The sequence below is a fragment of the Choloepus didactylus genome, chromosome X, assembly GCF_015220235.1.
Source record: "Choloepus didactylus isolate mChoDid1 chromosome X, mChoDid1.pri, whole genome shotgun sequence".
NCBI classification, from domain to species: domain Eukaryota; kingdom Metazoa; phylum Chordata; class Mammalia; order Pilosa; family Megalonychidae; genus Choloepus; species Choloepus didactylus.
The window spans coordinates 174,773,148-174,786,486 of NC_051334.1; positions in this window are offsets into that span (position 1 = coordinate 174,773,148).

Genomic DNA, 13,339 nt, shown 5'->3' on the forward strand with positions numbered 1-13,339 from the left:
CGCAAGCTACTACTTTCAATTTTGAAGGGAAAAGGTGCTATTTTTTGTTCCTTTTATTTAGTGCCGCACCCCATTTAGTGCCTCACCCTTATTTAGTGCCTCATCCCCAGCTCCCATGTTGTTCTTTGTTTCTGCAACAGCAACCCTACAGAAAGAACCCCTGATGGAAACAATCAGTGGGGGTGTGAACAACCCTGTGGCTGCCTCTAAATAAATGCACGAATCCCAAGGAAGTAGGGACATTGGGAAACTGCCCTGGCCAAGCCATTGGAGGATTCGACCTAGTAGGAGATTGTTTCCTCCTCCAATAATACTGATCCCAGATTCCCAGCCGCTGGGAATCATTTAATTGCATAACCCATCTCTTCCCGTATTTCAGTATTACAATACTTGTTGGTGATAAGGGACAGGGGATGGGCATGTGACCAAGCACTGCTTTCATCCATCAGTAGTTTGACAAATATCCACTGCATACCTCGTATATGTCTGACACCATATTTGATCAACTCTTAACACTCTCGTTTGTGTTTGCACATATACCTTATGCTTATGTCACTGGAAGTTCAATTCTGTTTTTCATCTTACTTGTTGCTCTTTTCCTCTACTACATATTTAGAGAAAGGGAAACTTCCTCAGCAGTCATCTCTTGGATGCTCTGGGCAAGCCATGTCAGACACTGTCTTGTCAACTTCCTGGTGGAGTAGTAGCTGAGAAATCCTCTGAACTCACAGAAGGGTCAGCTTCGTGGGCTTGTCACCCATGCAGTTGTACCTGGCCCTGAGTTTCAAAGGGCCCTATGCTTGGTTGAAAGCTTTGCTGTTGCTGTTTTGAAATTATTATTATTTTTTTAACAAGGGACCCCGCATTTTCATTTTGTACATAGCCTCGCAAATTAGGTGTCTGGTCCTGGGTGGGGCTATGGCCCACTGCAGCCAGGGGGGGCTGTGCTCACATGGATGATCCTTTCCAGCCTCACCTAGCTCCCCCATAGTGGATTGAAGGGGAGTGGGAAGGTGAATGGGCCATTTCACCTCGTTCAATGTAAGTCCGCTCTCCAGTGACCACCCTTAAACACCTTTTAGTTACGTTATATTTTGCAAATTGCTCTGCAGTAAGACATATTTCCTATGGAATGGTAGTGTCAGAAGACCTGACATACATTTTAGCTCCACCACTTGTTCACAAAATGATCTCTGTGAGTCACTTAATGTCTCTGGGCCTCAGTTTTCTAACTGTAAAATGGAGATAATAGTGTCTGCCTTACATGCAAGCATATCTTACATGTTTGAGAGACTCAGAGAAGATAATGTATTTAAAAACTGTCAAATGCTATTCAAGCTTTTGGGATCAGTATCATTCTTTATTCTTTCCAAGTTCAAGATACAATGGATTTAAAAATTTTCCTATTTAACAGAATAAGCAATAGTAATTATTTTTTTAAAAAGCTAATGTAAGAGGTAGGAAACACACAAAGAAATGCATCAAAATCAAAACCAAACCTCGCAGAGAATGGATGACATTCCTTGTATTAGAAGCCATAAAGTGACTGATGAACCACAATAATATTTTCAAGTTCTTGTTGCAGTTCTCATTATTTTAAATAACAACTAAGATCTCGGGAGCATCACTTCCCAGCTACAAAGCTATTGTCTTTCTGCACATTAGCCTAACACTTCAAAAAACAAATCAAACTGGAACTGTATCAGAGAAATTGTGCTTATTTTTCTAACTTCCCAATCCCTTGTAGTCATCTTTCTCCTGTCCTTCTATTTTTTAACAGCTGATATTAAACTCTTTTGTTGTTGTTGTTTTAGAAAAGAAAGAAAAGTTTAAAATGGTATGTCTCCTGTCCATCAGAAGCCTCTGTCAATCTCCCCCCACCCCTTCCTGCTAACTATGGGCAGTTACCCAGGTATAATTATCATTGAAAGTTTTTTAAAAACAAACCAGAGGAAACTGTGCTCACCAGAACTGCCAGTCTCCTGTCCTGTTAGTTGGTATGAGATGAGGAGCCTGGGCATCTTTTGAAGTTTTATTCTTAAAACAGCTACTTCTCATCCTCTGTGCTGGTTCTGACAGTTTTCTGGAAAGTTGGCTCATCCACTGATTTATACAGCGAGTTCATTTTGGGGCTCATTTGCCATATTTCCAGAGTAAAATGCATAATGTGCATTCCTGACTTACAAGCTGGGCTTTGTGTCTATTTCTTTCAAGTCTAGAATTTGCTTCTTGGTTAAAAACATCATATTCCCAAGTTAGTAGACAAATAGATGAGCCAGATGCTGTACCAAAAATTTAAGGGAGATAGCACACAAACTGCTTCTAGGGCTACTTCATTCCCAGGCAGCTCATTTTGGAGGTGGGCAGCAGCCTTGATCAATTTGTGCATAAATGATTCTAGCATCTGAGCAGTCCATCCAGTTTGGTTATTAAGATGGTCAAAAACATTGATCAACCATTTGAGGACCTGTTTTGCTTATTGTATACGCATGGCTACACAGTATAAAATTTAAAGCCAAAAAGCAATTTTACAGTTCCTTATCCTTCATTCCATTTTGTCATATCACCGAGAGCCATTCATAAGTGAATCTCCATATTCCTATGGCTCAGCCTCTGGTCTAATCATAGATCCTGCCTTAGTACTTTGGCTATTGAAAAAAAACAATGCAATAACCCTCCTGGATTAGTTTAGTGTCCTCTGAAGTGTCTCACTAGATTTGTCAAACTTGCTTTTCACCAAATGCTCCAAGGCTAATAGATTGAAGCACTTTGAAAGGTACATATGTGCATAGCCTTAAGCAAAATATACCCTCATCCACAACAAAAGGAAAACAAAATGGGATGATTCCATTCACCTTCAAACCAGCGAAGGGACTCAGTTTCCCACGGACTGTGCTCAAACCCCTGAAATAAAGGCTGCTAATGGCAGCAGAGCCAGAAGTAGGCATGGTGCTCGAGGAGTGGATGCTTCCCTGCAGGAAGCTGGCTGCCCAACATCAAGAAAACAGCAGGGAGTGTGTGAGGAGTGGGCTTTCCCAGTGACCACTTGGGTCCAAGCAAGCTGCTTTTCCTCTCTTGGCCTCCATTTCCTCATCTACAAAAGGAGAGTGTTGGGATCCTCTGAAAAAGAGGGCTTTGGCAAGGGGTGACAGACAAGAGACTCTGGTATCTAAGAGACTAAGAGAATAGCAGCAAAGGGCATGGGCTCTGGGGCCAGGTTGTCTGGGTTCATATTCTGCCTCTGCCATTTATTAGCTGGGTGACCTTAAGGAAGTTACCTAAACACTCTGCTTGTTTTCCTTATCCACAGAAATGGAGCAATAATAATGTCTGCTTCACAGCAATGTTGTGAGAATAAATTGAACTCCTACATGCAAAGAACATGTCACCATACCTGACACATGGTAAATGCTCAACAAATTGTAGTTATTATTGTTATTGGTGATCTGCAAGCTAAGAAAGGCCCAAACTTGCTGACTTGGATGATATCTGCTCCTGGGGTCCCAGAAAGTCCAAAATAGAAGGTCCCTTAGTGCCCCTCACCCATCCCGTTACTGAAATTGAGTCACTGTCCTCTTCACTTAGCTGAGGCCTTGGTGAATGGAATGTTCCCCTCCCTTCCCCCTTCACCATACACATCATACAACCTGCCATCCCCCTCCTCTTCACACACATTTGCAGGCACACAGCACACACAGACCCACAGTTTAACACTTTGACACATCATTCAAAGCACACCCTCACATAGGCCCTCTACACCACACAAACACACAAACATAATCTCTCTTTCTCTTGCTTGTTCCAGCACCATTAAGTGCAACAATATCGTTAAGGACATGTAGGTTTAGAACAGTGACCCTGGCCCACGTCATACCCCAAGATGCCTCCTCCTCTGCCCGGCTGTGTACCTTGCCTCTCTTAATGGAAGCAATGTGCTTTGGCTGGCCTTGCACAGCCCCTGCCCAGCTGGCTGCAGAGTGAATAAGCATGCCTCACATTAACTGACTGAATTAGACCTTCATTACTTGAAGTTCAAAGCTCTTCTCTTTCCAACTCTGTGTGGGTGCCAAATAACAGAAAGAGTCCCTTCCTGCATCACAATCATTGCAATAAATGCTGCTTCAGAGGTCAGTCCAAATGTACAGTAGAAAACAGGAGTGATGGGTAGGTCTTACTGAAGCCTCTCTATTGCATCTGTGGCTTGCATAAACTGTGAGTTGATCTAACAACTACATAATTTCCTTCCATAGGTTGGTGTCCAGGTACTAATTATTGGCCCAGAAGACCATAGCACATTTGGTGCTCTAACTTATTTGGATATCCTGAGTTTTTTGCAACACTGCTTCAGGTCTCCAGCCAGTCACTGAGAACAGTGGGACACAGGAAAGGTTGCTACTTCATGGAAATTCAATTTAAGAAAGTGAGCCTTCTGCCCCACCCTGCTCTCCACCACCCCGACCCCTACCCCAGATGCCAGTTACAAAATGATCATCCTTTCAGGGTTTTTGAACCTGTATGGAGCACCCTCCAGGCTCAAATTTTCTTTCTCTCTTTAAAAACTCTTCCTCCCCACTGCCCTGTCAGTTCATGTGCTAGAGCATTAATACAGGCATCAAGGCACTGTGGGAAAAGCACCAGCCTTCATTCAGCTACTATCCTTCTGTGAGGCCTTGCACAAGACACTTCTTTACTTCTCCCTGGGTGTCAGTTTCTTCATTAGCTATGCAAAGGTTATGGGGCATGTTTTTTGCACTTCCTCTTTGATTAATTACCTGAGATTATTATTTGCATATCCACTTGTTTCTAAAACTAAAAGAGGTTATGTCCTGGGTCTGAACAGTACTCCAGACCTAGGAGGTTCCCCTGTGCCTATCACCATTACTTAAAACCAACAGGATTGTTGTGGATCAAGACATTGAGTAAGGGAATGTGGCTTAAAATCTCCCAAGGAACCAGGTCTCAACTTCTTCTGCAACTCGAGAGACCCAAAGGCTGAAGCCTAGAAACAGCATGGTGGGATGGGAGAGGTTTGACCTTGCAGTTGGAAGGCACAGTTTCTGGTATTGCCTTGCCACCTGCTTACTGGGTGTGGTAGTTTGGAGCTGTTATGTACACCAGAAAAGGCTATGTTCTTTCAATCCATCCCTGTGGAGGCAGGCCTATTGTGGGTGGGATTTTTTGATTAGATTGTTTCCATGGAGATGCGACCCAGCCAATTCAAGGTGGGTCTTAATCCTTTACTGAAGTCCTTTATAAGATGATAAAAGGCAGAGACATTTGGAGAGCATTCAGAGAGAGAAAACACCCAGAGGGCTTGGAGAGAAAGCCCCCCAGATTAGCTGACAGAGGGAGCCACTGAACCAGAAGCCGAAAGCAACAAAACCCAGGAAAGAAGGACCAGGAGATTCCGGCCATGTGCCTTCCCAGGTGACAGAGGTACCCCAGATGCTGGCAGTCTTTCTTCAGAGAAGGTATCTTCCTCTTGATGCCATATTTAGGACATTTCTCATGGCCTTAGAACTGTAAAATTGTAAGCTAATAACCCCCCTTGTTAAAAGCCAATCCATTTCTGGTATATTGCATTCTGGCAGCTTTAGCAAACTGAAACACTGGGTCAATTCACATCTCCTCTCTAGATTCTTGATTTTCGATCTTTAAAACAAAGTTGTTGGGGAGGCGGGGCAAGATGGCAGACTGGTGAGCTGTAAGTTTTAGCTACTCCTCCAAGAAAGTAGGTAAAAAACCAGGAACTGCGTGGACTGGACACCACAGAGCAATCTGACGTTGGGCATACTTCATACAACACTCATGAAAACGTGGAACTGCTGAGATCAGCGAAATCTGTAAGTTTTTGCGGCCAGGGGACCCGTGCCCCTCCCTGCCAGGCTCAGTCCCCGGGGAGGAGGGGCTGTCAGCTCCGGGAAGGAGAAGGGAGAATTGCAGTGGCTGCTCTTATCGGAAACTCATTCTACTGATTCAAACTCCAACCATAGATAGACTGAGACCAGACACCAGAGACTCTGAGAGCAGCCAGCCCAGCAGAGAGGAGACAGGCATAGAAAAAAAACAACACGAAAAACTCCAAAATAAAAGCGGAGGATTTTTGGAGTTCTGGTAAACGCAGAGGGGGGAAGGGCGGAGCTCAGGCCTTGAGGCACATATGCAAATCCCGAAGCAAAGCTGATCTCTCTGCCCTGTGCACCTTTCCTTAATGGCCCTGGTTGCTTTGTCTATTAGCATTTCAATAACCCATTAGATCTCTGAGGAGGGCCCATTTTTTTTTTTTTTTTTAAATCCTTTTTGCTTTTTCTAAAACAATTACTCTAAGAAGCTCAATACAGAAAGCTTCAAAGAATTGCAATTTGGGCACGGCAAGTCAAGAGCAGAACTAAGAGAGCTCTGAGACAAAAGGCAATAATCCAGTGGCTGAGAAAATTCACTAAACAACACAACTTCCCAAGAAAAGGGGGGTGTCCGCTCACAGCCACCATCCTGGGGGACAGGAAACACTCCTGCCCATCGCCAGCCCCATAGCCCAGAGCTGCCCCAGACAACCCAGTGCGACAGAAGTGCTTCAAATAACAGGCACACACCACAAAACTGGGCGTGGACATTAGCCTTCCCTGCAACCTCAGCTGAATGTCCCAGAGCTGGGAAGGTGGAGCAGTGTGAATTAACAAAGCCCCATTCAACCATAATTTGAGCAGACTGGGAGCCTCCCTACACAGCCCAGCAGCCCAGAACTGCCCTGGGGGGACGGCACTCACCTGTGACATAGCACAGTCATCCCTCAACAGAGGACCCGGGGTGCACGGCCTGGAAGAGGGGCCCACTTGCAAGTCTCAGGAGCCATACGCCAATACCAAAGACTTGTGGGTCAGTGGCAGAGACAAACTGTGGCAGGACTGAAATGAAGGATTAGACTATTGCAGCAGCTTTAAAACTCTAGGATCATCAGGGAGATTTGATTGTTAGGGCCACCCCCCCCTCCCCGACTGCCCAGAAACACGCCCCACATACAGGGCAGGCAACACCAACTACACACGCAAGCTTGGTACACCAATTGGGCCCCACAAGACTCACTCCCCCACTCACCAAAAAGGCTAAGCAGGGGAGATCTGGCTTGTGGAGAACAGGTGGCTCGTGGACGCCACCTGCTGGTTAGTTAGAGAAAGTGTACTCCACGAAGCTGTAGATCTGATAAATTAGAGATAAGGACTTCGACTGGTCTACAAACCCTAAAAGAACCCTATCAAGTTCAGCAAATGCCACGAGGCCAAAAACAACAGAAAATTATAAAGCATATGAAAAAACCAGACGATATGGATAACCCAAGCCCAAGCACCCAAATCAAAAGACCAGAAGAGACACAGCACATAGAGCAGCTACTCAAAGAACTAAAGATGAACAATGAGACCATAGTACGGGATATGAAGGAAATCAAGAAGACCCTAGAAGAGCATAAAGAAGACATTGCAAGACTAAATAAAAAAATGGATGATCTTATGGAAATTAAAGAAACTGTTGACCAAATTAAAAAGATTCTGGACACTCATAGTACAAGACTAGAGGAAGTTGAACAACGAATCAGTGACCTGGAAGATGACAGAATGGAAAATGAAAGCATAAAAGAAAGAATGGGGAAAAAAATTGAAAAACTCAAAATGGACCTCAGGGATATGATAGATAATATGAAACGTCCAAATATAAGACTCATTGGTGTCCCAGAAGGGGAAGAAAAGGGTAAAGGTCTAGGAAGAGTATTCAAAGAAATTGTTGGGGAAAACTTCCCAAATCTTCTAAACAACATAAATACACAAATCATAAATGCTCAGCGAACTCCAAATAGAAAAAATCCAAAAAAACCCACTCCGAGACATATACTGATCACACTGTCAAACATAGAAGAGAAGGAGCAAGTTCTGAAAGCAGCAAGAGAAAAGCAATTCACCACATACAAAGGAAACAGCATAAGACTAAGTAGTGACTACTCAGCAGCCACCATGGAGGCAAGAAGGCAGTGGCACGATATATGTAAAATTCTGAGTGAGAGGAATTTCCAGCCAAGAATACTTTATCCAGCAAAGCTCTCCTTCAAATTTGAGGGAGAGCTTAAATTTTTCACAGACAAAGAAATGCTGAGAGAATTTGCTAACAAGAGACCTGCCCTACTGGAGATACTAAAGGGAGCCCTACAGACAGAGAAACAAAGACAGGACAGAGAGACTTGGAGAAAGGTTCAGTACTAAAGAGATTCGGTATGGGTACAATAAAGGATATTAATAGAGAGAGGGAAAAATATGGCAAACATAATCCAAAGGATAAGATGGCCAATTCAAGAAATGCCTTCACGGTTTTAACGTTGAATGTAAATGGATTAAACTCCCCAATTAAAAGATATAGATTCGCAGAATGGATCAAAAAAAATGAACCATCAATATGTTGCATACAAGAGACTCATCTTAGACACAGGGACACAAAGAAACTGAAAGTGAAAGGATGGAAAAAAATATTTCATGCAAGCTACAGCCAAAAGAAAGCAGGTGTAGCAATATTAATCTCAGATAAAATAGACTTCAAATGCAGGGATGTTTTGAGAGACAAAGAAGGCCACTACATACTAATAAAAGGGGCAATTCAGCAAGAAGAAATAACAATCGTAAATGTCTATGCACCCAATCAAGGTGCCACAAAATACATGAAAGAAACACTGGCAAAACTAAAGGAAGCAATTGATGTTTCCACAATAATTGTGGGAGACTTCAACACATCACTCTCTCCTATAGATAGATCAACCAGACAGAAGACCAATAAGGAAATTGAAAACCTAAACAATCTGATAAATGAATTAGATTTAACAGACATCTACAGGACATTACATCCCAAATCACCAGGATACACATACTTTTCTAGTGCTCATGGAACTTTCTCCAGAATAGATCATATGCTGGGACATAAAACAAGCCTCAATAAATTTAAAAAGATTGAAATTATTCAAAGCACATTCTCTGACCACAATGGAATACAATTAGAAGTCAATAACCATCAGAGACTTAGAAAATTCACAAATACCTGGAGGTTAAACAACACACTCCTAAACAATCAGTGGGTTAAAGAAGAAATAGCAAGAGAAATCGCTAAATATATAGAGACGAATGAAAATGAGAACACAACATACCAAAACCTATGGGTTGCAGCAAAAGCAGTGCTAAGGGGGAAATTTATAGCACTAAACGCATATATTAAAAAGGAAGAAAGAGCCAAAATCAAAGAACTAATGGATCAACTGAAGAAGCTAGAAAATGAACAGCAAACCAATCCTAAACCAAGTACAAGAAAAGAAATAACAAGGATTAAAGCAGAAATAAATGACATAGAGAACAAAAAAACAATAGAAAGGATACATATCACCAAAAGTTGGTTCTTTGAGAAGATCAACAAGATTGACAAGCCCCTAGCTAGACTGACAAAATCAAAAAGAGAGAAGACCCATATAAACAAAATAATGAATGAAAAAGGTGACATAACTGCAGATCCTGAAGAAATTAAAAAAATTATAAGAGGATACTATGAACAACTGTATGGCAACAAACTGGATAATGTAGAAGAAATGGACAATTTCCTGGAAACATATGAACAACCTACACTGACCAGAGAAGAAATAGAAGACCTCAACCAACCCATCACAAGCAAAGAGATCCAATCAGTCATCAAAAATCTTCCCACAAATAAATGCCCAGGGCCAGATGGCTTCACAGGGGAATTCTACCAAACTTTCCAGAAAGAACTGACACCAATCTTACTCAAACTCTTTCAAAACATTGAAAAAAATGGAACACTACCTAACTCATTTTATGAAGCTAACATCAATCTAATACCAAAACCAGGCAAAGATGCTACAAAAAAGGAAAACTACCGGCCAATCTCCCTAATGAATATAGATGCAAAAATCCTCAACAAAATACTTGCAAATCGAATCCAAAGACACATTAAAAAAATCATACACCATGACCAAGTGGGGTTCATTCCAGGCATGCAAGGATGGTTCAACATAAGAAAAACAATCAATGTATTACAACACATTAAAAACTCGAAAGGGAAAAATCAATTGATCATCTCAATAGATGCTGAAAAAGCATTTGACAAAATCCAACATCCCTTTTTGATAAAAACACTTCAAAAGGTAGGAATTGAAGGAAACTTCCTCAACATGATAAAGAGCATATATGAAAAACCCACAGCCAGCATAGTACTCAATGGTGAGAGACTGAAAGCCTTCCCTCTAAGATCAGGAACCAGACAAGGATGCCCGCTGTCACCACTGTTATTCAACATTGTGCTGGAAGTGCTAGCCAGGGCAATCCGGCAAGACAAAGAAATAAAAGGCATCCAAATTGGAAAAGAAGAAGTAAAACTGTCATTGTTTGCAGATGATATGATCTTATATCTAGAAAACCCTGAGAAATCAACGATACACCTACTAGAGCTAATAAACAAATTTAGCAAAGTAGCAGGATACAAGATTAATGCACATAAGTCAGTAATGTTTCTATATGCTAGAAATGAACAAACTGAAGAGACACTCAAGAAAAAGATACCATTTTCAATAGCAACTAAAAAAATCAAGTACCTAGGAATAAACTTAACCAAAGATGTAAAAGACCTATACAAAGAAAACTACATAACTCTACTAAAAGAAATAGAAGGGGACCTTAAAAGATGGAAAAATATTCCATGTTCATGGATAGGAAGGCTAAATGTCATTAAGATGTCAATTCTACCCAAACTCATCTACAGATTCAATGCAATCCCAATCAAAATTCCAACAACCTACTTTGCAGACTTGGAAAAGCTAGTTATCAAATTTATTTGGAAAGGGAAGATGCCTCGAATTGCTAAAGACACTCTAAAAAAGAAAAACGAAGTGGGAGGACTTACACTCCCTGACTTTGAAGCTTATTATAAAGCCACAGTTGCCAAAACAGCATGGTACTGGCACAAAGATAGACATATAGATCAATGGAATCGAATTGAGAATTCAGAGATAGACCCTCAGATCTATGGCCGACTGATCTTTGATAAGGCCCCCAAAGTCACCGAACTGAGTCATAATGGTCTTTTCAACAAATGGGGCTGGGAGAGTTGGATATCCATATCCAAAAGAATGAAAGAGGACCCCTACCTCACCCCCTACACAAAAATTAACTCAAAATGGACCAAAGATCTCAATATAAAAGAAAGTACCATAAAACTCCTAGAAGATAATGTAGGAAAACATCTTCAAGACCTTGTATTAGGAGGCCACTTCCTAGACTTTACACCCAAAGCACAAGCAACAAAAGAGAAAATAGATAAATGGGAACTCCTCAAGCTTAGAAGTTTCTGCACCTCAAAGGAATTTCTCAAAAAGGTAAAGAGGCAGCCAACTCAATGGGAAAAAATTTTTGGAAACCATGTATCTGACAAAAGACTGATATCTTGCATATACAAAGAAATCCTACAACTCAATGACAATAGTACAGACAGCCCAATTATAAAATGGGCAAAAGATATGAAAAGACAGTTCTCTGAAGAGGAAATACAAATGGCCAAGAAACACATGAAAAAATGTTCAGCTTCACTAGCTATTCGAGAGATGCAAATTAAGACCACAATGAGATACCATCGAACACCGTTTAGAATGGCTGCCATTAAACAAACAGGAAACTACAAATGCTGGAGGGGATGTGGAGAAATTGGAACTCTTATTCATTGTTGGTGGGACTGTATAATGGTTCAGCCACTCTGGAAGTCAGTCTGGCAGTTCCTTAGAAAACTAGATATAGAGTTACCATTCGATCCAGCGATTGCACTTCTCGGTATATACCCGGAAGATCGGAAAGCAGTGACACGAACAGATATCTGCACGCCAATGTTCATAGCAGCATTATTCACAATTGCCAAGAGATGGAAACAACCCAAATGTCCTTCAACAGATGAGTGGATAAATAAAATGTGGTATATACACACGATGGAATACTACGCGGCAGTAAGAAGGAACGATCTCGTGAAACATATGACAACATGGATGAACCTTGAAGACATAATGCTGAGCGAAATAAGCCAGGCACAAAAAGAGAAATATTATATGCTACCACTAATGTGAACTTTGAAAAATGTAAAACAAATGGTTTATAATGTAGAATGTAGGGGAAGTAGCAGTAGAGAGCAATTAAGGAAGGGGGAACAATAATCCAAGAAGAACAGATAAGCTATTTAACGTTCTGGGGATGCCCAGAAATGACTATGGTCTGTTAATTTCTGATGGATGTAGTAGGAACAAGTTCACTGAAATGTTGCTATATTATGTAACTTTCTTGGGGTAAAGTAGGAACATGTTGGAAGTTAAGTAGTTATCTTAGGTTAGTTGTCTTTTTCTTACTCCCTTGTTATGGTCTCTTTGAAATGTTCTTTTATTGTATGTTTGTTTTCTTTTTAACTTTTTTTTTCATACAGTTGATTTAAAAAAGAAGGGAAAATTAAAAAAAAAAAAAAGAAAAAAGACAAACAAGGAAAAAAAAAAAAAAGATGTAGTGCCCCCTTGAGGAGCCTGTGGAGAATGCAGGGGTATTCGCCTACCCCACCTCCATGGTTGCTAACATGACCACAGACATACGGGACTGGTGGTTTGATGGGTTGAGCCCTCTACCATAAGTTTTACCCTTGGGAAGACGGTTGCTGCAAAGGAGAGGCTAGGCCTCCCTGTATTTGTGCCTAAGAGTCTCCTCCTGAATGCCTCTTTGTTGCTCAGATGTGGCCCTGTCTCTCTGGCTAAGCCAACTTGAAAGGTGAAATCACTGCCCTCCCCCCTACGTGGGATCAGACACCCAGGGAAGTGAATCTCCCTGGCAACGTGGAATATGACTCCCAGGGAGGAATGTAGACCCGGCATCGTGGGATGGAGAACATCTTCTTGACCAAAAGGGGGATGTGAAAGGAAATGAAATAAGCTTCAGTGGCAGAGAGATTCCAAAACGAGCCGAGAGATCACTCTGGTGGGCACTCTTACGCACACTTTAGACAACCTTTTTTAGGTTCTAAAGAATTGGGGTAGCTGGTGGTGGATACCTGAAACTTTTAAACTACAACCCAGAACCCATGAATCTCGAAGACAGTTGTATAAAAATGTAGCTTATGAGGGGTGACAGTGGGATTGGGAATGCCATAAGGACCAAACTCAACTTTGTCTAGTTTATGGATGGATGTGTAGAAAAGTAGGGGAAGCAAACAAACAGATAAAGGTACCCAGTGTTCTTTTTTACTTCAATTGCTCTTTTTCACTCTAATTATTATTCTTGTT